Source organism: Saccostrea echinata, unplaced genomic scaffold (assembly GCF_033153115.1).
Source record: "Saccostrea echinata isolate AGI-Se365-2 ecotype Australia unplaced genomic scaffold, CSIRO_AGI_Sech_v1 ptg000059l, whole genome shotgun sequence".
NCBI classification, from domain to species: domain Eukaryota; kingdom Metazoa; phylum Mollusca; class Bivalvia; order Ostreida; family Ostreidae; genus Saccostrea; species Saccostrea echinata.
This window is the reverse complement of record NW_026889808.1, coordinates 1,689,571-1,716,699: the sequence shown is the minus strand read 5'-3', so window position 1 is coordinate 1,716,699 and position 27,129 is coordinate 1,689,571. Positions and strand designations below refer to the sequence as shown.

Sequence of the window (27,129 nt, the reverse complement as noted above, 5' to 3'; positions counted from 1 at the left end):
AGGCAACAAAATTTCAATCCAATTTTTCTTAGCATGTTACATACAAAAATTAAAAAAAAAAATTCAAAAATATTTGCCTGTCCATTTTAATGATTTCTAACTAGATTGGACCTCGTTAACACAATCTGAAAGAAGTGGTGGATAAAGAATGTCATCTTTATAGCTGTATTCCTGTTATTAATGTCCCTATTTTGCTTATGATATGAAATATTAGAGTGAAGGTTAGTTTTATACACTTGAAATATTGAATTCTTTAAAATAATTAAGTGAAGTTTTCTGCTTATACATATTAATATATGTATAGGTTTAGTTTTACTTTTAAGCACCAAGTAGTAATAAATGAAATTATCATTCATGTTTTAATTTTATTTTTGATGAAGACAACAGGCATGTAATCCAGATATCCCCCCTTTTTTTCTTAGCAAACATATCTGTGTCACATGTACCTGCAGTGCACAGGGGATACTAAGAGAGACAAGCGCCCAGAAATAAATAATTTCAGAATTATTTGACTGTACGCTTTTGGAATAATATTTACCTCTTAATAGTACTGGCCATGGAACTAAAGAGTCAAGGTTGAAATTTTTGCGGACAGACCTGCAGAGGGATGGATGGTTGGGGAAAAAACTATATGCCCCAAAATTTTCGATTACTGAGGCATATACATGTATAAGAACTGTTGAATTTATGGAAAATTATCCAATAAAGATGAAAATGTCAGGTCACATTTTCATATAGTGGACAATGAGGGTACAAATTTTCAGAAAAACTTGGAACTTAATTTAGTGTCATCAATGAGACGCTGGTGTATCTCCTTCCAAGTACCAGTGTCTTTCTAACGTCCTACAAGTGACGTTTTATGACTTAAACACAAATTGATTTCGCGAATTTGTAAACAATACATTTGTGAATCATGCTACTGAATTAAATGTACCTTCATTTGTATTTTATTCTTATGTTTTATGCTCTAAGTAATGCACAGTTTCTTTTTTTCCGCTAGACAAGTATAGTATATTTTTAATAATTGGGTCTAAGACACAATAACATGAATGCAAAGCCATATATACAGCTGTAAATTAATCTATTTCTCAAACAATATAATCATAGCTTTCAAGAGTAGCAGAAAGACAAAGCCTTCACAAATTACCGGAAATACTAATCGATATAATCGATCATAACTGATTAGACCCAACAGTTAATCTCGGAATATATATACGTTTTTCAATAATAGGGTCCAAGACCCAATTCCACAGTTTAAATGGAGTAGGTATATATACAGTTGGTAATCAATTTAGTCTCTTTTTTATGGTATATATAGCTTCCTGACGTGATATTGATATTATCAATCTGATCCCGTCTTCGCATAACAACAGATAACATTTGGCCCAATAATTCATAAATAGAGAGCAGACCCGATAAATAAGCAAGTTTGAGTATATATATATATATATATATATATATATATATATATATATATATATGAAAATTAAAAATAACAAGGCAACAATGTTAGTAAAACGTAAGCGCTTTCATTATACTTCTTCAGACGTTTTACCTGTCAGAACCTTAAATTGTTCTTTAAAACAATCATTATTCATTTGGTACACGTACAATCATTATGGGTACATTTTTATTTCATCTCTATCAGCAAAAAGAGTTTTATATTAAAATCTTTTGATGTTTTAGATGATATTTTATGCAAGTGCAGGTAATAACGTCAAAACTCTTTATTTTTACGTCTGTGACGTAACATGTTAACATTTATTTTTTGTGTAAATTTTGTCCCCATTTTATTGAAATTATATCAATTGCTGACTGACTTTTTCATAGACATTGTTAGGCCATTATTTACACACTGAATTGTCGACGAATTTTCCCGTTATTTCCCGATCATGACAAGGAGCACACAGCGGGTGTGACCGGTTGACAAGGGATGCTCACTCCTCCATGGCACCTGATCCCACTTCTGATGTCTTAGAGGTCCTTGTTTGCTCTGCTCCTATTTTGTAATGTTTAATGGACTTTTGAGCTCGAATACTATATTTCACTAACAACATTTTGAAGAGTTGAACATTTGCTAAAAATCCCTTAATTTTCAAGCTGTCTCTATTTAATGACTACAAATATGATTTATCCAACCACAGTTGTACCATAATTATTAGATTGATTAGTTTTGGACAATGTGTGACATTCAATATTGACTTCTTTTAAGAATCAATTCACTTTTACATCTCAATGAAGTTCTATATTTTGCACACTTTGTATTTAATTTGTTTCGTGCCAAATAAGAAAAAAAATAATCCTAAAAATGAAAGCAATTTATTGAGTGTCATATTTAAATATGACTTTTTGGGCCTCAAATTTCATTGTGAAACATAGCTACATGTTGTACATATATGTGACACGGTAATTATTCTTAACATTTACGACATCTCAAGTTAAAATTCTTTATAGATATGTTTATCTTAATAACATGACAACAGTATTATAGAATTTGAAAAATATTTAACTTTCAATTGATTTTTCACTCCGTATTACAAAATTAGCCATCCTACGGATCTTAAAAACTTTTTGTCACTGAACTTCCAAACTTTGTGACACACCATCTTATTCAATATCCTCCTAGTGAAACTTCTAAATATCAGGTACCCAACATACATACCAACACAAAATATCATTTTATTCTAAAATAAAGTTCTTTACGCACAAAAAGGATTATCGAGATGTAATTTCAAAATTTTATTTAGCTTATTTAATATTTTTCTAACTACCCAAATACATTTCATGTCCATTCCATATTTCTTCGGTTAACGCTTATTTACATCTCTGTCTTGCATTTTGAGCGACGCGTTCACCGCATACGGATTGAATTACATCTCAATTGTAAGAATTTACATCATATTTTGAATTTTATCTTGGTATTATTTGTTTTATGGAAGTTATTAACATTTTGTTATATTTGCATGTGCCACGCTCCCGTTACCTATATACCTGCGTTTTGGACATAATTGACGGAATAGTCGAATTACATGTAAAATATTTGATGAATGGATTTTTTTTTACCAATATTAATTATAAAATGTATTTAGTATTCAATTACCGACCAAATGATATTTAGTTTTCATACAGTTAATTGTTTCAAAACAAAAAAAAAAAAAAAAAAAAAAAAAAAAACCAAAAAAAAAAAAAACAGCGCAAATGCTGCCGCAATGGAAATGTTGACTTCTTGACACCAACATCGTGCGTGACGTCTTAGCAATCTCCTGTGTACTTGTGAGATTCTTCAGTGTATTTATATTATATATACCTTATTTACCTTAATAATTTCTTGTAAGATTTTCATGCCTCTGTATATGTCTATATACACACACTCTAGTGTTCTGCAATGATCCGACCGAGAGAAGATGAGATTTGTGATTATAGTTCAGACAGTGTGGATCTTCTATACCTTCTTTTTTCTGTCAGTATCACTAAAAGAAACTCTCCATCCTTGTCAATCATCTGTACTGTCTTGCAGGTACTATGAAGAAATAACGGGTACTCCAGTGTGTATCTTTTATCAAACAACCAAAATGAATTTGAATTACCATATTTATATTGGATTCCGAAACTTCATAAAAATCCTTACAAACAAAGATACACAGCGGGTTCCAGTAAATTTTCAACCAAGCCTCTATCTTTACTCCTCACTAAGATATTAACAGTGGTGAAGGAGAAACTTCAAGAGTACTGTGCAACAATATATTCGAGAAGTGGTGTAAATCAGATGTGGATACTTAGAAATTCCAAGGAACTTTTGGAAAATTTGAAATCACAAGATTTTACCAAAATCAACAGCTTAAAAACTTACGACTTTTCAACTTTGTACACAACCATTCCCCACGATAAATTAAAGTCCAGGCTTTTTGATATCATTGACAGCTGCTTTTTCAATAAAAATGGAACTCGTAAATATACTTACCTTGTCATTGGTCATTTGCAAAATTATTTTGTTAAAAAACATTCTGATTGTTCACACAAGTACTCTGAAGTTGACATTAAAAAGATGCTTGAGTTTCTGATTGACAATATCTATGTGGTTTTTGGAGACCAGGTCTTCCTACAATCTATTGGAATTCCCATGGGTACCAATTGCGCCCCGTTATAAGCAGACCTTTTTTTGTATTCATATGAAGCAGAATTTGTCCAAAATCTTGTACGTAAAAGAAGAACACACTTGCTGTGGGCTTCAACTCGACATTTAGATATATCGACGACGTATTGTCAATTAACAATGGCTATTTCCATTCTTATGTCGATACGATATATCCTTGTGAACTTGAGATAAAAGATACCACAGAGTCTGACACTTCTGTTTCATATTTGGATATTTTACTTGAAAAAGACGTTAATGGTAATCTAACAACCAAGTTTTATGATAAACGTGATGACTTTAACTTTTCAATCGTCAATTTCCCTTACTTATGCAGCAATATACCTTCATCACCTGCATACGTGGTATATATCTCTCAGTTGATTCGATACACAAGAGCATGCTCTACGTATGTACAATTTCTAAAACGAGGTAAATTATTGACAAATAAGTTGATGAAACAAGAATATCAGCTGTCTCGTTTAAAGTCATCATTTCGTAAGTTCTATGGTCGATACAATGACCTTGTCAGCAAATACAATTTATCATTGAGTCAAATGCTGACTGACGTTTTTCATACTAATTGTTAGGCCACTGTTTACACACCGAATTGTCGACGAATTTTCCCGTTATTTCCCGATCATGACAAGGAGCACACGGCGGTTGTGACCGGTCGGCAGGGGATGCTCACTCCTCCATGGTACCTGATTCCACCTCTGATGTTTGGAGGTCCGTGTTTGCTCTGCTCCTATTTTGTATTGATTAATGGACTTTCGAGCTTGAATACTGTTCGTTATCTCCATATATTTCATTAGTCAATGAGCTCAACCAGGATTTTAAACTTTTTTGTTATTTCTTTTTTATGTCCACTATGTGCAATAATCGAATAATAAAAATGTGAATTTTACAAATGAATTGTTTCTACAGTTTTTTTTCCTAATAAAACTCTGAGGTATGTAAAATTTTCACGGCTAAGAGGGTTTTACCTTTAACAATCTTTTTTTCTTCATCTAGAGGGGAAAATGGACAAAAGAAGAACACAACAATTTTTATTGGGCTACAGTTGTCAAGATTTAGAAACGTTCACAATATGTGCATTTCGTGTATATTGTCCCATGAAGGAAAAAATGTGTTTTATCCAGCTGTCTTCTTCAATTTTTTTTTTTCAAAGAGTACATATGATATATTCACCCTGTGGGGAAAATTTTGTGACAGTTATCTTTCTTTTTATAATAATTAAAGGAGTGCTGACTTGGTAACATATTGGGATTGATAAATAAATATAGACTTTGGCCTTCATTTGTTTTTAACTTCTTTTAAAAGGTGTTGGCTTAGTATGCATTATTTCTACCCAGAAGTCCGTATTTCAGAGCATAATAATCATTTATTAGCAGGCTTATTTAATTCTACTTATTTTTTGGGATCGAAAACAAAATAAATGCTCGCCTATATTACTTTATTAAATTATTTGCTATATATTTTTTTATCATGCAACGTCCACTTACATGGTTAATCACTAAATCTTTGTGGAAATCTTTCAATTTCTCATGGAAATAACATTTTTTCTTATTAAAAATGTTTAATCTCAAAATGGCTCGAGACATTGCTTTAATTTATTCAATGAATGGAATGGAAATTTTAGCTAGCGATTTCCATTTTTACCTTCCTTTTTAATTTCAGCACTGTAGTTTAACCTCCCAAAGCGATGGAAGGGGCCACAATGCCCAGTCAGATAGCCCTTACATATATAAGTACTTTGGGAGAAACTAAAACTACTGTTTGCGTTTCAGACAAGATTTATTTTTTAAGATACTTTGTTGCATTTTAAGGACACTGAATTGAAATGCTATACCCTTGTTAGCTCAGATTTAATCATTTTTTCTAGGCTGTATTTAAAGTTACATAATTTTTTGTTCCATATATGAATATGTGTTCTTTTGAGAAAAAGAAGAAAAGAACAAGTCGTCGAAACGAGCTAAAAGATGCCACCTAGGATAGAGATAAATTTGACTTGTCTTCTGTGACCTTATTTTTTTTTCTATTTAAGTGAAATCTAATACCAATTGTGCTACAATATGCAAAAAAAATAGGTATACTGATGTTGTGCAGATGTAGTTTTTGTACTTAATTTCATAAATTTACGTAAAAGAAGTTTAAATATTCCAGTTCTACAAATATTTTAATTTGTAACTGTGTGTTTTGTATTCTCATAATGTCATTTACTAACAAAAGCAGGCTCTTTGTCAATTATAAAACATTTAAATGTTATAGGATGTAACTGGATTTGTAAAATTAATCCATGCTTGTAGAACTTCATTATTTCGATGTTCTGATAAAAAAGGATCATGATATCTTGACAATTTTCCTTTTGGACGGTAGGTTTTACCATAACCCGAGATGAAGCATTCACCTTCAATTTAAAAGCCATTCATGTATCAGAATGAAAAGGGTGTAGATAACGAACAGTGATCGATTTAAAAAAAAAATAAACAATGCAAATCTGTGAAAAGGACATTAAACAGACCCCTTTGGAAGTCCAGAAGGGATATCAGGAGCCTAGAAGAAGTAAGCATCACCTGTTGACTGGTCACACCCGGCGTGAGCCCTATGTATTGAAAAGGTAGATGGGATATGCCGAAGTCAAATTCAGTATTAAACACACTTAAGGTCTAACTATTGGATATGAAAAACGTCAGACAAAATATGACCGAATGATAGGTTAAATTTGCTAACAAGATCATTAAAACGACCACAGAATTTACTAAACGACTTTATTCATGTAACGTAGGTTATACGGCTTCGGTTTGAATCAGTATCTTATGTAGTTATAAGCTGGAAAAGAAGCTTATTAAAGTTCATTCAATTTTTTTAAATATTAGTCTGTATTTTTCGGAAATATTGGAGTCAATTCGATTCTTAGTCTTGAAAAGAAATTTAAGCTTGTCGTTTCATATAAATGCAAAGGTGTTAAATGCTTTTGACATGATTAAAGTCCCTTTAAATAAAGATTACAACGTGTTACACATTCTTTTTCATTTATGCATCAGTATTTACATACAAGGTAATCTGTATCATCTGTACTTTTATTGTTACATCGAAGATATCAAATCTGGCTTTTTACGAAAGGTTCCTATATTTTCCTTTTGTCCTGGTCTCCAACGGGGCGCGATTAGTATCCATGGGAATTCCATCAGATTGTTGGAAGACCTGGTCCCCCAAAACCACATGGATATTGTCAATCAGAAACTCAAGCATATTTTTAATGTCATCCTCTGAGTAATTGTGTCTAAAATCAGAATGTTTTCAACAAAATGATTTTGCAAATGACCAATGACAAGGTAAATAAATTTTACGAGTTCCAATCTACTAAAACAGACGTTGTCAATGATGTCAAATGTCTGGACTTCAATTTACCGTGGAATATGGTTGAATAAAATTTTGAAAACTCGTACGTTTTGATGCTAGTGATTTCGGTAAAATTTCGTGGTTTTAAATTTTCCAAAAGTTCCATGGAATTTTTAAGTATCAACATCTGACTTACACCACTTCTCAAATATATTGTTGCACAGTACTTCTGAAGGTTCTCCTTTGCTGCTGTTGATATCTTAGTGAGGGGTAAAGAAAGAAACTTAACTTGGAAGAACATTTACTGGAACCCGCTATGTATCTTTTCTTTGTAAGGATTTTTATAAATTTTCGGAATCCAATATAGGTATGGTAAATCAGATCCATTTTGGTTGTTCGGAATATTAAAAATATTAAAAACTGACATAGGATTTTGAAAAATGTTCTACTTAGAAAGAGACCTATGGGTAAAAGTTGGATTACCACTTAATCACAGTTTTTTTGAAATACAATTAAAATATTGCATCTTACAAACAAAGACTGTGTTGTTAACAGCTTTGCCAGCTGGGACCAGTACATACTGATCATGTAATATATCTGTCTTCTTTTTACTTCTGTATTATTGAACACAGAGGGATACATAGTTTTCGTATTGCCCGCAATCGCTTAATGCGAGAATTTAACATACATCTGATACATTCTGAAAAGTGTCAAGGTCTTCTTTTTCATGTCTGGCAGATAGTTTGGTGTAAACTTCAATGTTATGAAAGATAGACAGAAATATTTTGACCGGAAGATTAACATTAAAAATAGCTAGGTGTTATGAATCTGATGGGCATTAGATTTATAAAAAGAAATATAATTCAATAGCGAAAGACATAAGGCTGCTATGATTAAACTCCAATATCATGTGTAAGATTGTTTTTACAAACAGGTATTTGCTCTTTAACATGAGAGAAAATAATTTTTTTTCGTCAACTAGAAGTTGAATGAACTGTACATCTTCTTTTACATTCCAAAATTTTATCTGTTTTGGTCCCTTTAGTATTAAAAGAATGTTGTTTAATATATGTTATCAATAAACTGTATGTACAGTTATAATTAGTCTTCCTGAAGATGACAAAATTGTAAATCTCTCAACATTACTCGTGAAACAACATATTCTCAAATAATCAAGGTGAAATTAATTAAGCTTATTTATAGAGTTTGTATTCCCTTAAGGAAATGAAAAGAGGTTGGAATATTTTAGTTTTTGGCCTTAATATCAACAAGGGTCTGTCTTTTTTTAATTTTTAGAAATTCATCCCCTTTAAATTTCATTATCAAAGGTTATAACTAATATGTCATCTGAAAACTAAGTACATGTATTCAATATATAAATTTCTGACCTTGACTTCTGACCTTTTGACCTCAAAATCATTGGAGGTACTTTTTATGTCACTGGAAGTTAAGATATCATATGTCATTGAACAAGCTCAACGAGATCTTAAGTTATCATCTAGAAACTTTTTTTTTTGCAATATATGAATTTTTGACATCGACCGTTGAGTACTTGACCTCAAGATCAATAGAGACGTACTTAACGTCATAGAGATTATATATTAAAATATCATTTCAAAAACCTTAAAGGCTTTTTGAAATATCGTCCGGAAAGGAAAGTGTTACACACAGACAGAATGACAGACAGACCTAAATTATCATCCTTCACTTCCAGTAGAAGCAGTGAACAAATATATCAATCCAGAGACTACTAAAAACTTTTATATATATTATATATTTAATCAAAAAAATTTATAAAATTAAAAATGAAATTTATTTGTATAAAATGGAATGGCTAAACTGCAGCTGCGTATATGAAAATATAGAGACAAGGATATATGTTAATCATAACTTTTCGTCATCTGTAGATATCAATTGAAATGTACATACGAGGGCTGTTCGAAAAGTCTGAAGGCTTTTGTCACATTGTCAACAAATTTTGTAAATAACTTTCAATTCGAATGGTTTGAATTTAAAAATTCCAATAATTTATATCATGATAAGTTTCAATCTCATTAAAAGTTTAAAGCTGTAAAAATGGAATCATGGAGCAGGTCAAATTAAAAGACAATACTATTTATTAATTTCTTAATAGGTATAAGTAGTCACATCTCTGTAAAATTGCTCAAAAACGAAGACATATTCAGACGTTTATAGTGAAATTTGCTACAACATTGATATGTTAAGTTGTGAGTTGAAAGTTTGCTTAGTTAATGAGAAATGAATTTCAGAAGATGGGTAGCCATCACTGAAAAGTAACAAGCAATACAACTTTGTCCTGCACTTGGGAAATAGAATAAGAAATAAATATTAAATATAAAAGACTTAACTCCAAAAATGCAGGATAAAGCTAATAATATGTTAAAAGTAAGCCGTGCATTGTTTATATATGACAAAGACGTTTTTATAATAGTAGAGACTAGAGACTCTTTATCAGACGATAAATGGTCTATGAGCAAAAAGGGTATCAGTAAAAATTTGATCAAAAGAGGTGCAATTAATGTATCAAGATGGGCGCTTCACTGTTACAGAGAGCTACGCTATTAAAAAAACTGACAAACGGACTTAATACATGTATGATACTAAACCAGATATTAGACAAGTGGTATAGAAAGTTTTTGATAAGTGGGTATGATGTCAGACTTCTTTGAAATGTAAAGATAAATTATTTAAGAGAGAGTTTTTGAAGTTGGAATGTTGTTAAATGTGCTCCTTCGTATCAAAACATTCATCTTAGAAATTGGTAACATTAGTTCCATTGAATATTTATAAAATGAAACACACCATCAAAGTCAATATATTTTTTTTTTTTACATATAATTATGTTTTATCTTGATTGTCTTGAATATACAATAACAAATTTTAACACTTTCTGTAAATTTTTTTGAACAGCCCTCGTTTTTCTAAAAATATTTAAGCCTTCCAGTTGCGATAATCGAATGTTTGTATGTTACAAATGTACGTGTTTAAAGGTGACTAAAATGAAATTAAAAAATATGTGAAGGAGCGTGTTATACAATTTAGTTGAACTACAGACAAGTAAAGCAAAGATTACAGAAAATACAATATTGAAAAAACACTTCAAATTATAAAATTTACAAAATATAGACTAAAAATGAAGACAAATTTAATAATTGAAACAATAATTAAATTAATACGTAATTAAATATATACAATAAGAGGAAATAAATTTTAAATGAGAACACTGGTACTAGATCTTGATAGACGACAGGATGCGGATAGAAAACACACTGGTTTTGTTCTCATGCATCCACATTTTTTTTCACGTCTGGTCTGGGATAAAACTTTGTATCTAATCACTGATTCAGGTACTCATCCATATCTTTTCACGCCTGGTCTGAGATAAAACTTTGTATACAATCACTGATTCAGTAGTATTCATCCATATCTTTTCACGCCTGGTCTGGGATAAAACTTTGTATACAATCACTGATTCAGTAGTACTCATCCATATCTTTTCACGTCTGGTCTGGGATAAAACTTTGTATCTAACCACTGATCCGGTAGTACTCAGAGGTACAGCTTTAAATAATGGATATCTTGACAGCATTATTAACAGAATTTAATTTTGAAATCAAGAAGTTGAATCTTTCAAAGAAAGAAAATTTACTAGTTACAATATATATAAACTTTCACAACATATTGGTATTTAATAAAGTCAAGAACAAACCTGGTACAGAAGTACATGTAGATTGAATGCCAAATAGGATTATTGAGATGTGTCTCTTGGCTTCTAAAGTACAATCCTGCATGTCTGGGTAGATTTACCTCAATTTTAAGCGGTTGAATCTCATCAAAGCTGAAAGTAAATTTAATGCTTGATATTTGTACAAGTATTTCTAGATTGCATTCAGGATTCTATACAATATGAAATTTCAGCGGAGAAGAGAGGCAAAGACCCTTGGCAAAAATAAATATATTTGAAACAACTCCTCGTAAATTTAACCAATCAAACATTAGTTAAAATGGAACAAGAAAAAGGTTTTTAAAATACTTGATATGTTTCTAAGTCCTTGTCAATGGTAGAATAAGGGATAACGACCAAGTCTGCTCCTCACTAATTTCCTAGATTTGTGCATGAATTTGTTTTTACAAAAGCTGAGGCTGGACACATTTTGAAAAGAGGAATTAAAGTGTTTCTCTTGTTTCATGCTGTCAGATATTGATCATTTGATTCGAGACTAGATGAATGAAAAAAAAAATGTCATGAAAGAATGGAGGCGTACAAGGCGAGGACATCCTCCTGCTCTGAGAAAAAAACATTTCTCACTTTTGAAAGCTGATTAATGGTAAAAAAAGTAAAATTTTATTGTCAATATCATCTTTTAATTTACAAACTTAGTTCCTTTATCATATTGAACAACCTTACTAAAAATAATCTATTTTTCACATATTTTTTTTAAATCATCACTTTTTATGGTTTCAATAGACACATTTACCGCAAAATTTGCTTAACTGTTTACGTAAAAAAACAATATATCAGTCAATAAGTAATTTTAAAAAATGAATCAAAATTGTTAAAAGAAGACAGTTCTTGCAACAAAATAAAAAATAATAAAAAAAAATAAAAAATAATAATTTTTCTATGAACTTATCTTGAAAATTTATAAATATTTAGTATTAGAGCGCCTTGTACGCCCCTTTTTTATATATACGTCAATGACGGAATGATTGTATAATAGCACAATGTCGTTTCTTATTTATTTTACGCAGTCTGTAATAAGTTTGGTAGATGTAGGAGTCGATATTAAGGTCAAGATCTAGTAAATGACTTGAGACCATCTTTTTTGTGCTAGATTTAAGCTTTTATTTTCCCTTTCTATACGGCCGTAATAAAATTATGCATAAAATGAAGTATTTTCGTTGTATTCAATTTGAAATCATATCAAAAGTAACCCCAATATCTACATTGAATTTAATATCATTTTTAAGTAGATATAAGGAAGAAATGAAAAACCGTTTTTTGAGAGACTGTAGGCACTATTGATATATTTCTTTTATCTTAGATGAAAATTTTCATTAAACATTATAGTTTAAAATATTATTTTTCGTATAGTTTATCAAAAAAAAAAAAAAAAAAAAAAAAAAAAAAAAAAATTCCGAAACACCTTATTTCAACAAGTTATATTTTTAAAGGATAATTTAAAAAATTTTAAAAATTCGTTTCTTAAATTTGGAGAATCTGTAGGCATCTTTCATTTACAAGATCTTGACCTTAAAGCATCGTATTTTTGTGAGGGAAAAGGGAGCAATTATTATTTTTCAATCATTTTTCAATTGATTTTTGAATCATATTCATTTATCTTTCTATTGTGAACATATATGAAACAATAAATGACTCATTTATTTGATACATGTTTTAAGAAAATATAAACCTTATACTCACTTGACTGAAATTTTACCTCGTTACCTAATTGCTTTTCTCAAAGAAACCCTATAAACAAAATGCATGCAGTCAGACTCATTAATTGATTTAGAAAAATAAACCTTAGCCACATTTCTCACTCGACTGAATTTTTTACCTCATTCGCCTTTTCTTCTCAAAAAATTGTATAAACAAAAGTTACATGTATGCAGTCAAATTACTTTTAAATCTGTTTTTGATATTATATAAAGCTAGACATTTCAAATAGCCTGTAAATGCCTTTTTTTGATGAATCATTGTGGATACATTTTGAAAAATGATTATGCAGTTCGGCGGAATAATAAACAGATAAACAACTGGCCATATAGATAACATGATCAGTAGTACGAAAATCTTAGTCCAGAATTTTTGTTTTATACACATTTTCTCTTATACACATTTTCTCAAAGAGCGTCAAGTAAAAAATGATGTACACTCTTAAGGCACTTTGAAACAAATCAAAGTGTGTTTATTTTGTCTCAATTTCAACGCAGTTTGAATTATTTTTTCAGAGTGCGTTGCCACAATGGTGACGTCCATATGAGTGAAGAATTCTTAAATGGAGTGTAAAACAACATACAATACAGTACAATATATATACATACCTCATGTGAATCGAGACGGCTGAATACATCGAAAAAGTACATGTGAGAACAGCACTGATCAATATCATGATGTATAAAATACATTCAAGTTTATTATAAATAAGGAAAAAAAACGATTCTGTACCTTTAAATTTGATTCCTGCATTAAAAATGTTTTCAACGGCTACAAAAAAGTCTTTAAAATTAAAATCAGTATTCTAAAGATGCATTGTATCATAATAATGACATTAAAACAATACTTACACAGTAAGGAATCTTCAGTTGAAAAAAATCCTATCAATAACCTTATGATTACCATTGAAATAAAATCAAATAAATTTTGTAAAGCAAACTCTTTTTATTTTACCTCTTAAATTTTATATCAGATGAGTAATTGTAAAAAACAAAAAAACTTCTTCAAAGTTGAAGGCTCACAAGTAAATGTTACGTTGAAAAGTTATTGTTGAAAAAAGCAATATTAATTCTGTGCAAACTAAATGCCTGTTAATAAATACATGAACATTTTCAGAATGAATGCTGCATCCAAAAATTAAATTAGAACTAATAAAAATTAATCACACAAAACAAAAAGCTGGTGCTAGCATGCAAGACATCATGCATCTGTATATACTAGACAAAATTACAAAGTTATTTATATTAGACAAAATTGTTAACGGAACACAATATACTTTACAAAATTACAAAGTCATTTATATTAGACAAAATTGTGAACGGAACACAACAAAATAAATATTTTACTTTTCAAAAGTTACTTATGATGAACTTTACATATAAAATTGTTACTAAACTAAAAAGCAAATCATTTTAATGTTTAAACCGATAAATACATGCAATTCTAACTGAGTCGTATCTATTTCATTGCAAAATGAAAATTGTGCTCACTGTTTTTTGAAGGATTAAATATCCTTTTTCTTCTTTTCTTGCTATGCTTGAACTAACAATAGACTCAATTAATAAAAAAACCCATCAGGTTTACAAGAGTTATCTCGAAGTTTTGTTCTATAATTCAATTTGTGTGAATTCATATTTGCCATCGTCGAGACAATCCTCGCGAATATACATTTCAGCTCAGTGGATAAGGCAAATATAAAATAAATATAAAATCATACAATATAGATATCCCCCTACACCATCTGTCTCTTTTTCTTTTTTTCTCTCTCTCTCTCTCGATATATATATATATATATATATATATATATATATATATATATATATATATATATATATATATATATATATATATATATATATATATATATATATATATATATATATATAACACAATCCAAATCAAAAAGAGAGAATCAAAATTCCTTTTTTTACCCAGTCTTAACAATCTGAAGTCGTTTTGGTCTGAAAAACCTTATATGTGTCTCTACAAGTTCACTTTTTGGTGATTTTTTAGGTTTTTGAGGAACATTCCTCTTTATACATTTCAAGTTATTTGTTACAATAAGGCATTTGAGGAACGTTCTTCTCTCTTATAAACTCGTATTTTTAAAAACCACGAATCTTACCACATCAGGCAGAGAGAGGAACGTTCCTCTCTCTTATAAACTTGTATTTTTAAATACCTCATGATTCTTAACACATCCGGCATTTGAGGAACGTTCCTCTCTTAAGTTCACATATCTGTATACACTTCATGAATGATCAAACATAAGGCATTCGAGGAACGTTCCTCTCTGAAATTTACCTATATCTAAACATCTTAATTATAGACATTCACATGCGAGGAACGTTCCTCTCTCAGATTTCTATCTGTTGATACCTTATTCATAAAGATTATTACAGCAGGCATTTGAGGAACGTTCCTCTCACAAATGATTGCATTGCTGTTGAGTACTATATCTTGTGAAGCTTAAGACTTGCATTTGAGGAACGTTCCTCTCTCAAATTCACATATCTGTAGACAACTCATGCATGATCAAACATCATGCATTTGAGGAACGTTCCTCTCTCAAATTTTCCTATATCTTTAAACATCTTACACTGCATGTTTACATATGACACATTGCACGTTTCTCTCTATGCATACATAAAGCATTGAAGGAACGTTCCTTTTTTAGTACATGAAATGCGGTACATATTTGTGAAACTTTTTTTTGTTTTTTATCCGTAAACACTATAAAAAATATATATATGAAAAGTCATTTTGACATTTTAAAAAAGTATATATTTCAATAAAGCAATATTTGACTTAAGTACAAGTATGTGCAATGTACAATATATATATCAACACGAATTCAAAGGACTTGGATGACATATGATGCATTTGAGATTAGTTCTAGGAAAATTAATTGCAGAACAAATGAAAGGGCTTCCATATTTAATATATTAAAACTCCAAAATCCCCAAAATAATCTTCCTCTCTGAATAATTGTTTTGTCATTGCACACATTTTCAAGAACATTTAAAATTCAACATGATGTTAAAACTTATTACAAGAATTCCAATGTTTTGTTGTACTTGATTTTATTGTATGTTAAAACTATTCAATGTTGTAACAAAAACTCTTGCCTAGTACATACTAGTATATTAGGAAGTTTAAAGTGCCATAGTTACAAAATACAATTCAGGAACTTCAAAATTTTCATTACTACTTCTAGAAAGCATTTCAAACAATATGCTACCCTTTTCACTGAATGGCATTCACATTACTTCCTGCAATGTCTACTTGGGTTAACACCCATGGTTTTTCAATTTTAAACCACGAAACTAAACCATATCATTGAGGATCACCATGGTTCTTTCTCAGTTACATCTTCCTTTATACCGGTAATAGGGAGAAAACCTGTATCCAATTCCACGGTCTCCAAAGGTTCATAACTGCTTTTTTCATCAACAAATTCTTTTGTGTCATCATCTGTTGGGAAAATGTCACATTCAGTATCACATTTTAGAATTTAAATAAAGTAATAAATTAAGGGCCCTCTAGATTTTCAAAATTGTGATTTAAAGATAAAGTAGCAGAGATAAAATATTAGAAAATATTTATATAGTGGTATTAAGAAGATTATGTATGATGTCTCATCAAAAATTAGATTTAAAAAAAAAACAGTGAAAAATGGAGAACTTGGATTAAAATTTTGAAATTTTATTTGCTAAGAATTATGAAAATACATGTATAATCTTGAAAAACAAAAGGTAATGTTCCCAGAGAAGTATTTATTTTGTGACGTCTTAATTGAGACCCATATTCCTCACATAAATTATCTTTATTCATCCTTTCTTTGAAATAGATATTGTATATTAAACATCACATTAGAATCTCTCTCACAAGTTTTAATTTGTTATCTGTTATATATGATAATAATTATAAGGTCATAATTTGGAAAATTTTCATTTATCCTTTTCCAAAGAAAAGTGCAGCTGTCAAATTTATTTCATGAGTTTTATATATGTATTCTCCTTTAATCTACAAGAACTTACTTTAATTCTGATTCTTATTTTTACTTTGCATTAGTAACCTTTCAGATAAACTTCAAAAACTGAAATCTGTGTCTTTATAAAAATGAAGTATTGACTCTATAGTGATTTGTCTATTAACACCCTCCCCCCTCTCCAGATCATTCTTTATACAACTGACTTTGACATATATTGCTCATGCCCTGTTCACAGATTACTTGATATCAATCACTGCCAATCATATATGCTAGGGAAACATTATGAGATTTGCCTTAAACCAGCTCTTGCAACTATATCCCCTATCTATCCCTTGAGACTGCAGGGGGACAGGCTTCATGGACAGTGAAGACCAGTGCTGATGATATGATGATATCTGATTACTTGCTGAAAGTTTATATCAGTCAGGGTCTAATAAAAGATACAGATCTGCAGTTAGAAGATCGAAGCAATTAATTGAGAGAATTTAACATTCTGTAATTGAACTGATTAGACAATTTCGATTCCAACTCCTTAAAAATTAGGATAATGTCAATATAATTAAAAAGACAAAAGGAATGTAGGTAATGTAGCTTACAATTGCAAGTCATTAAGGCAAAATTTAATTGTTTTAACTAACTAGAGTTTTTTTTTTTTTTTTTGAAAATTATTTTTCCCACTTAAATTCTTAATCAGAAACTATATTTTCACACTGCTGTTTTAATTGTCCTTTGACACGAAGCAATCCCAGTATACCATATTGTATCGCTAGTAGAACTTATTTAAAAAAATAACCTGCTAAGCACAGATAATATATATATATTAAGGCCCATAGGTGGCAGTTATCCAAAAACACGAAATCAAATTGCCAACTGGTGACAAAAAGTAAAGCACTGCAGCTATTCTTAGCTATGCATAGCACTTTAAAAAATTGAAGTATTTCTAGATAGCAAATCAAACAGCATTCTATGGTCAATGTATAGAAGTATATATTCCCAGTCCCTTAGGTTAATAATGCTCTTATTGGTAAAACATTACACACTTCAGATCAATCTTTAAAAATAAAATAGATATAAAATTCATAGATAGCATAAGAATACTTATCATTTGGCCTCAAAAAAGTGTTTTACATTTTACATTATCTTAACCTTGTAAGTGTGGTAGATGTAAATGTTAATGACTACAATGATCTAATTAGGTAATAAGGTCTTGACTGCAAATCAAGTTGGCTGGATTGGGAGAGGGTATCAAGTTTTGACATTTATTGCTGAGTTTCAGAACAGGATAAATATCGGAATAAATTGACAATGTTCACTGCCAGTTATTAGAAGTCAGCAAGTTGAGCAGTTCCAATACTGAGTGCAGAATTTTATGTTCAATTAATTGTTTCTAAGTCAGGTCCTTTATGTAAACTGTTACATGGTAATACAAAATTAAACTTTGTAAGAAACTCTGGACATCATTTTTGTGTTGCCTGCAGAGCAGAGAGGCACTTAGGGATCACTTTACCCAGCGTCTGTTTGTCTGTCCATCCGTCTGTCCGTCTGTCACACCTTATATCTCGAGAACTGTAAAAGGTATGGATTTCATATTTTGCACATGTATAGCTTTGCACGATGGCTTTTGTATTTTACAATGGTACCGACCTCCTGACCCTTGAACTTTTTAAAATAGTTCACAGTGCCGATATTCAACTTATTTTTGACATTTAAGAGCTGAGTCTAGGCTATTTAGCATAAGCACTGTTTGTAATAAAATATTTTGAAAAAAATACCAGTGTAACAGTCCACTTGACCTTGACCTTTGACTTTCTTTGCAAAATATACTGCAGACAGTTTAAATTTACTTATGTCTTTTGAATTTAGAGAGGCAGGGATTTGATAATTAGCATTTATACATGTTGACAATGTACTTTGACACTGTATGATATACACTAACCACAAAAACTGAAATTTTTAAAGTACTATGAAAATACATCGGGATCGGTATTCCAAAATGGATGATGTAATCTGACAATTGCGGTAATGACAGACTGAAGTCTCTTTTGAAGGACACGGTGTTGTTCGAAATAACTAATGATAAATAATTATTTCTAATAATTTAATTTTTTCTAATATTCATTTTAGCTTTGAGGGGTTGGAGATTTATATTTCTATTTGATTGTTAGACTTAACGAGGTTCGCCCCTGAGCTTTTGAGCAAATTTTTATCTTAACCTATATTTCCAAAATTCTGCATAATGTTTTAATTCTTACAATAAATTTGGATTCTACAATGCCAATTTAACTATATTCAGTTAAAACTCCATGAATAAATTCCATACTAAAAGCATTAAGTGAGGAACTATATTTTGTGGCGGAAGGTTTTTTTTTAGAAGAAAATGATCATTTTTTTCTCTTTCGAAGTGTTTAGAGTATGTTTAGTTTGGATTCCTATTTTTACATGCAGTCTGCACACATAGTTATTTTGTGCAGTGGACTGTTTTATATTGGTCCTAAATTATCTATTAAATAAACTGTCATGAATTCTATCATCATACATGATAAATATAGGAAATATATTGTGAACATGAAGAAAAAAATAGCCCTAATTTAAGCTTAAAATTAGTACTGTTTTAGTAATATCTAAAAAATAACATCACAGACCCCCACTTTTGATTTTCTTTTCTGAATATATACGATACTTTTAACCATTCTTCTTAAATTCAGTAAAACGTCATTACTTTCAAATGATTTTTTTGCTTGTTAAATTTTTAATGCCAGAAAAATGAAAATGTTTGGGTGCAAAAAGGTCAAATCATTGAACACGCGGAGTAATTTGAAAATTTCATCGTTGTCACAAATTTTAATGTGTCTATTTAAGATGAAATAAGACTGTTTTTGTCCCCAATATTTATTTGAACAAAAATTTTTGGAGTAGAAGCTTTAAAAATTGATTTATGTGTAAGACGTATTTACAGTGCAAAAAGGTCAAACTAAATGCTCTGTAGCGCCAAAAGAAGCGCATTGACCCCCATTTTTTGTTTTGATTTTTAATAAAGCTATTTGTATAAGTTCTAAAAATATACTTGATAAAAAATTCTCATTACTTTTGATGGCAGGATCCAACCTCCTTAATGGCAATCCGGTTTACTATCCGTGGATTTTTTCTTTGCCGCCAAATGCATGAACTATAATCGCAGCTATAGTAGCAAATAAATAGCTGACCACTCTTACATTTATTAACATCTTCAATGAAGCTAAAAGCAGGCGACACATGCGTTCCTTAGAACAATCTAGTCTAAAAAAAAACAAAAAAAACATAAACATATGTATATCAGTCATTTGTATATGACTAAATAATGATTATTTAAAAAAAAAAAATAAGGACCATTTAAGTAACTTTAGATGTAACATATATACTAACTATCATCACTAAAATCATCACAAAAAAAATAGCAAGAGGAGAATGATATATGGTCTACATGTTTGTTTGTTTGTTTGTATGTTGTTTAACGTCCCTCTCAATAATTTTTCACTCATATAAGAATGCCTGTACTAAATACACATGCAAAGCAACATGAAAAATTAATATTTGTAAAACGTGAAAACAACATCGCCTGATCCAGAGGGGCAAGAAAAAAATCCATATTTCCTCTGGAACACTTTAAAAAATATGTATTGATTTAAAAGATTCTATAAAATTAAACATTTAAAGAATATTTTGTACTTTGTAATACAATCATTCTGTTTTATTAACTGGATATCGATCTAGCACCCCCCCCCCCCCCTTCACCTATTTCGCTAGATCCGATTCTGTCTCTGTGATTTATTGGCAAGTTTGCAGAAACAAGCAAAATCAGAATTTCACAGATACACTGTATCTAGGATTGCAGAGTGGGTCATTTGGGATTGATAATCTAGTGATCAGCTACAGCAAGATTAACAGCCCATGTCATCTGTAAAATTACAGGTCAATTTATAAAGCCTCTGTCTTTTCAGCTTTCCTCATGGAGAAATAATATAGGAAGATTTTCTTTAACTCTTTTAAATCATCAATTAAGAAATCTCTTTATGGCTTGACAAGTGCTATAAGAATAAATTAAGATATTTAATCAATGGTCATAAGAACCTTTGTATGCATATCAAGCATGTGATGTAAGCATGAGCCTCTTCAATTATTTTTTTTTACTCCGTTTTTACATAATGAATAAATAAATACAAAATCGTGGTTATAAGCATCGAATGTTGTGAGTATCGATTTGTGAAATTGTTACTCAGAATTGAATATTCAATTAGAAAAAACATTATTATTATTTTTATCAGGTACTGGTAACACATATTTAATTTTTTTTAATTATTCAATTTTGATTTTTTAGCATTTATGATGTCTCTCAAACATATAATATACTTAGTTGAGAATTATGATGTTGTTAGTGTGAGTGATAAAAACAATTATTTTACACAATCTTGTGAAGTATCCCTTATGTATGCTACCTGCATGCAGCAGACTTTTTTCAAAGAGTACACTATTGAAGATTTAATTGGATTTGTCTTTTTTCCAAAATATTTCAAGTTAACATTTAGCAAAACTATCAAGAACAAGTTTCTATATGGCTGAGTATGATCTTTGACAAGGTCACTGTTGCTGGTAATTAAAGAACACTTGATTCCAATCTAAGTACTAATTCATACACAGATAAGCTTAATTAAATACAAAATGGGAAAGTATAAACAATTGACCAGTGAACACAATGTGAAGCCGTGAAGCCATTTAGTATCGGGGATGTATAAACAAACTACAGGGCTCTGTTTAGTTTAAACACATTACTCCCCTGAGCCTGGGTGAATTGGCATGCTCTGCTCTCTAACGTCATTGAAATTAACAATGCTGAGCACCTAGTGAAGCAGGGATGACATATTGATGGAACTGGGTGAATCAGAGCTTTAGCATTTTCTTTATCAAATCAATGTCTGATAAAAGAAAGCAAATACAGCTTAACATTAAAAATACTGGATCTTTCCAAATAATTCAAAATGCAAGGAAAAAACTTGAAAAATCTTTTGGAAATAATGTACCTCTTCAATACATGTACATGTCAAGTCATTCCATTTTACAAAAATATTATATGAAGAAAAAACTCTACTATGTATATTATAAACATTATTAAAATGTTATATAGGAGTTCAGTGTTTTTAATGGGAGATGGTCAAATTTTTTAAGGAGAAAAATATCAATAAGAATTATTATCAATTTCACTTTTGGAAAACAAATGTCAAAAGTGGTGTCCCAACACAAAAACTCCTACTAATTTACATGGGTTAGGTATTTTGACTGCATAACATTATCATGAACAACATGAACAAGGAATGTTATTTCCCAAAAACTTTTATTGCTTAGGCATCAGTTTTCTTATTAAAATTATGTGTGTGTGTGTGTGATGTCTTTTTTTACGTGTATGTGTTTTTTAGGGCTGTATCAATATATCGAATAATCAATACGTATCAATAATTAAGAATATATCGTATCGAAAAAAGAACTTCCAATACGTATCGGACAGGCAGATTTTTTTTAAATTCTGTGAAAAAGTTGGGAATTTCAATCACCAAATGTTATATTTTTTCACTGTTTTGAATTAAAATTGATCAATAATGATATAATCATTAAGGAGATAGCACATCTTAGATAAATATATTACAAAATACATAGACAACTTTATTTAACATGTTTTTTTTCACATTCATTAAAAGTTTGAATTTGAAGTGTAATTTGTTATGACAGTGAGACAAGAACTTCGAAATGGGATATAAAACAATTAGTTTTTATAAAATTCATGCATTAAATGAATTATAAGACTTTTTTTATAGACTTGTTAAAGAATCCAATACATCGGATATCACATATTAAAATATCGCATCGTATCAATTTTTTGTGCTCAATACACAGCCCTAGTGTGTTTGTTAAATCATGGACATGGACCCCCCCCTCCACCCCAACAAAATAAATGAATAAAATAAAAAAAAGCAGTCTCATTGCTGCTATGCACAACATTTGAAAACATACACTGGTTGTCATAGAATTTCTAATTTTCTCAATGATAATTATGACTACATACTTGATTTGTTTAGGATCCTTCTTTCAGTAATGAACTGCTGCTGCAACAGGTGTCATGACCAGATAGATTACACTGAAATCAAAGGCACATTAGTTTATTTATCAAAACAATAAATTTCTCATTCATAATTTACTGTTATTTAGATCTAGCATTAATCTAGCATTTCAATAGGCTATAATAACTTTGACAAAGTTATTGATTAAATCTTTTATTTCCATTTTTTATGCAAACAATACATGGTTTACATAAAGATTTATCATACATTTAAATAAATATTTGCTTATGTACCTTGATACATCCTTAATAGTGAGGGACTGCAACATCCTGTTTTTTATCCAGCCAAGTAGTTTTTCTGTTTCACGACTATACTCTAAGTTGACATCGAGAACATGGGTTTGCTATGTTTGAGAGATCCACATGCCCAAAGTCTGATAACACACCCACAATCATTTCAGTGTGGAGTGTCTTGATTGACATTTCTTCAAATAGTGGCACCGTGTTTCCATTCAGTAGGTCAATTGCACATGAAGAGCTTGCTTTAATTGACTAGCAGGAATAGTATTCATCAGAAGACATTGTACTGTAGTTTGATTGAAATGGAGAAATTGACAATGATATATTACATGTACCTGTGTATTATACTGTGATACGGACAAATAATTATTCTTGTTCAAGCACTTGATGTATGCGATGAAGAATTGTATGAACAAAGTGGGCCGGGATACATATCAGTAGAGACGCATCTCTGTAATATTATTTGATTTTCCATTAAATGAGTGGATGTTCAACCGAATAGAATTGATTGGTCATTTACATTTGAATCTCGGATGAAATAAACTAGAAAAGCTAAGGGAAAGGATACTTAGTTTCAATTTTTATCATTTCATATAGATAATAAATACAAGATTAAATATTTAAGAAAATTGTCATTGTTACATTTCTTATTATTTTAATTTCTACATGTATGTTTTAATGGCAGCTTTATATCAAATCGGTGGTTAATTTATATGTGTTCAGGAGAATACAGTATAACTTTTTGATTGATTGTTGTAGTTCTGTATGTCTCTTGGAGGAAAATATCACTTGTATGAGAGGTCACCTGATGCTGGTGAAGGCTTCAAATTTAGACCTTTACTTATTCGCCTGATACTCAGGGCAATTGAGCAGTGAAGGTTCTCTGGCGTGCAAACACCTCAGACATAGTGCGCCCGTTCGAGGTCTCATTTGAAAGACCTGCAACTTAAACTTCAAAGTACCAAACATTTTGTGAAGGAACAGTTTCTACCTATATTCCATTTATCATTTTTGCAACCAATCCACGGACCCGAGATCACAGAGAGACTTATCGAGCTACATGACAGTACTTTACACACACTGTATTCTCTCCCAGTTCCCTTTACCATATGAAATTAAGGCTCATAAATCATGACCGCATTTTGCTTTACTTAAGTTGCAGGTTTGCATCTTTAAAATAATGATTAAATGATATTGATATTTACAAGCTATATGTGCAAATCCAGGATTTTTTTTCAAGGGGGGGGGGGGGGGGGGTTGTTCCACACCTTTACACAAGAATGTACATGTAGGCCTAAACATAGCTCTTTTTCAGTGTTCCCTTTCCTGTAAGAAAATATCTATTAATTCATAAGTTAACGTGAATCTTTAGTGATAGATGGAAACGAATCATATGATTGACACATCACTCGAATAATGATATACATTTAAAATATTTCTTTATACTTGATCCAGAAGAATTACCAAATGAATGGTGAACCATGAATGAAACATGTCATGCTGTACAGGAAATGCAAATTGATTATGAATCTTTGCACTCTGTTGCTTTAAAATTATTGTGGTTAAAATGCATAAAAACCACCACATTTACAAAAAGGGTTACAAATTTGACCAACATCTTTTTCTCAGTTTCCTACAAACTATAATTTTTTCTTATAAATTTTAAGCAGACAATATCTTTCTTTGTCCAGAGAAGTTTCATCCTTGATGTGTGATCTTGTGATCTTAAAATCAACAGGAGTCATCTACTCCTTAGGGGATACCAGCGTACTTTCCTCAGATCCTCTGTTTTCATGTATAAAGAGTTAAAATTTAAAATGGGAAGAGGAACATTTCTCAGATATGTTATGTGTTCAGGCTTATGAAGCCAGTGTCTACAGATAGGAGAGGAACGTTCCTCTTATGAAGCCAGTGTGACCAAATAGGAGAGGAACGTTCCTCTTATGAAGCCAGTGTCAACAGATGGGAGAGGAACGTTCCTCTTGTGAAGCCAGTGTCAACAAATAGGAGAAGAACGTTCCTCTATGAAACCAGTGCCAACAAATAGGAGAGGAACGTTCCTCTATGAAACCAGTGCCAACAAATAGGAGAGGAACGTTTCCTTATGAAGCCAGTGCCAACAGTCAGGAGAGGAATGTTCCTCTTATGAAGCCAGTGTCAATAGGAGAGGAACGTTCCTCTTATGAAGCCAGTGACATTAGGAGAGGAACGTTCCTCTTATGAAGCCAGTGCCAACAAATAGGAGAGGAACGTTCCTCTTATGAAACCAGTGCCAACATTTAGAAGAGGAACGTTCCTCATATTCATTGGGTTCAGATTCATGTATATATTGTTAATATTTTAAAATGAGAAGAGGAACGTTCCTCAAATGTTCAGTGTATTTAGATTGATGTTTGTTGTATCATTGATTAGAATTGGTAGAGGAACGTTCCTCAAATATAATCTGTATTAAGGTTCATGGATATAGTATGTATTATCAATTGAAATTGATAGAGGAACGTTCCTCGTATAGCATTGTATATACAAACACACATATTTATTATAAGCAATCTGAAATAAAAGAGGAACGTTCCTCAAATACAGTTTTTGTGCATAGAACTAAGGAGACAACGAGCAAGATTTCTTATGAAGAGGAACGTTCCTCTCTTAAATTGCACTTAAAGTGGCGAATTTCTCGAAAAGCTCCCTTATAGCGGCTCACTTATTGACTTTTAGACCATTTTCGACTTAAGATTTGAAAAATCAGGTTTAAAAAAGGAATTTTGATTTTCTCTTTTTGATTTGGATTGTGTTATATATAACAGTAACACTAAAAAATACTATTGCGTGCAAAATAAAAATAAAATTAATTTCCAATTTCTATAACTAACTCGGTCTGTAATGTGCATGAGCAATATCAAATGCAATTGAATATATAAAATTCTTACCTGTTCAAGTTCTTTCGTTTATCACAAAATTTGTTAAAAGTTGTGACTGAGCAAATATGTATCGAGGCGGGTCGTTTTTACAGACGATTAATTCGACAAATTATATTAAGTTTACAAGGAGATGTTATTCCAGTTGTAAACTTGAGGAATTTTTTTTGCTCTTTGATCTATCAGCTTTTGTGAAAAACAAAGCGACCCGTTTCCATAAAACGTTTTATGTGATTGATTGTAGAAGGAACTCTCTCTCTCTCTCTTTCTCTCCAACCTTGAAATATCTTTCGTGATATCCATTTTAATAAAGATTTTCTTTTTTCTTTCTTACCTGTTACACAGGATTAAAATGACATTTCCGTCATTTTCTTTACAACAATTAATCAATCAGGCTGTAGCATTGATCAATGGCGAAAAACACCGTAAAGTTACTTACATGTATTTCCATTGGGTCAAAATCCGCGGAATTAACGTTTTCACTTTAGGATACGCATGTGAGTTAAAGCCAGGTATAGGCGTTTCTATGCAAATGAGCTAATAAAAACGCATAAGAAGTATATTAATTATTCAGAGAAAGTTTTGATTCATTTTCTTATGCATATTTAGTACCCACGATATAACATAGCCAGTACACATTATGACGTCATATTATGACGTCACTGATCTTTCCTGCTGGAGGTAATAAAACACCTCAACAAAACAGCTTCGATGCAAGGATTACCCTATTTATTTTTACATAAAAAGTTTATAATACTAAGAAGAATATTCTATAGATTAATAAAACTACTGCACAAATCCTAGGCATTTTCTCATTTAATCGAAATTTGAGGAAACTTATACCGGACTGTACATTTATACCATGATTCAACTTAAAACTTTACAAATAGAAATTAT

The 27,129-nt window shown here is 30.7% G+C and overlaps 1 long non-coding RNA gene across 1 annotated transcript; it reads right to left on the bottom strand.

The window, feature by feature from the left end:
• Positions 1-9,310: 9,310 nt before the first annotated feature.
• LOC133174765 (uncharacterized) lies at positions 9,311-11,838 on the bottom strand. Its single transcript, XR_009719185.1, has 3 exons — positions 11,532-11,838; positions 11,208-11,336; positions 9,311-11,059 (listed from the first exon to the last, which is right to left on the bottom strand). It is a non-coding gene; the product is annotated as an uncharacterized LOC133174765 (long non-coding RNA).
• Between the last annotated feature and the right edge of the window lie 15,291 nt (positions 11,839-27,129).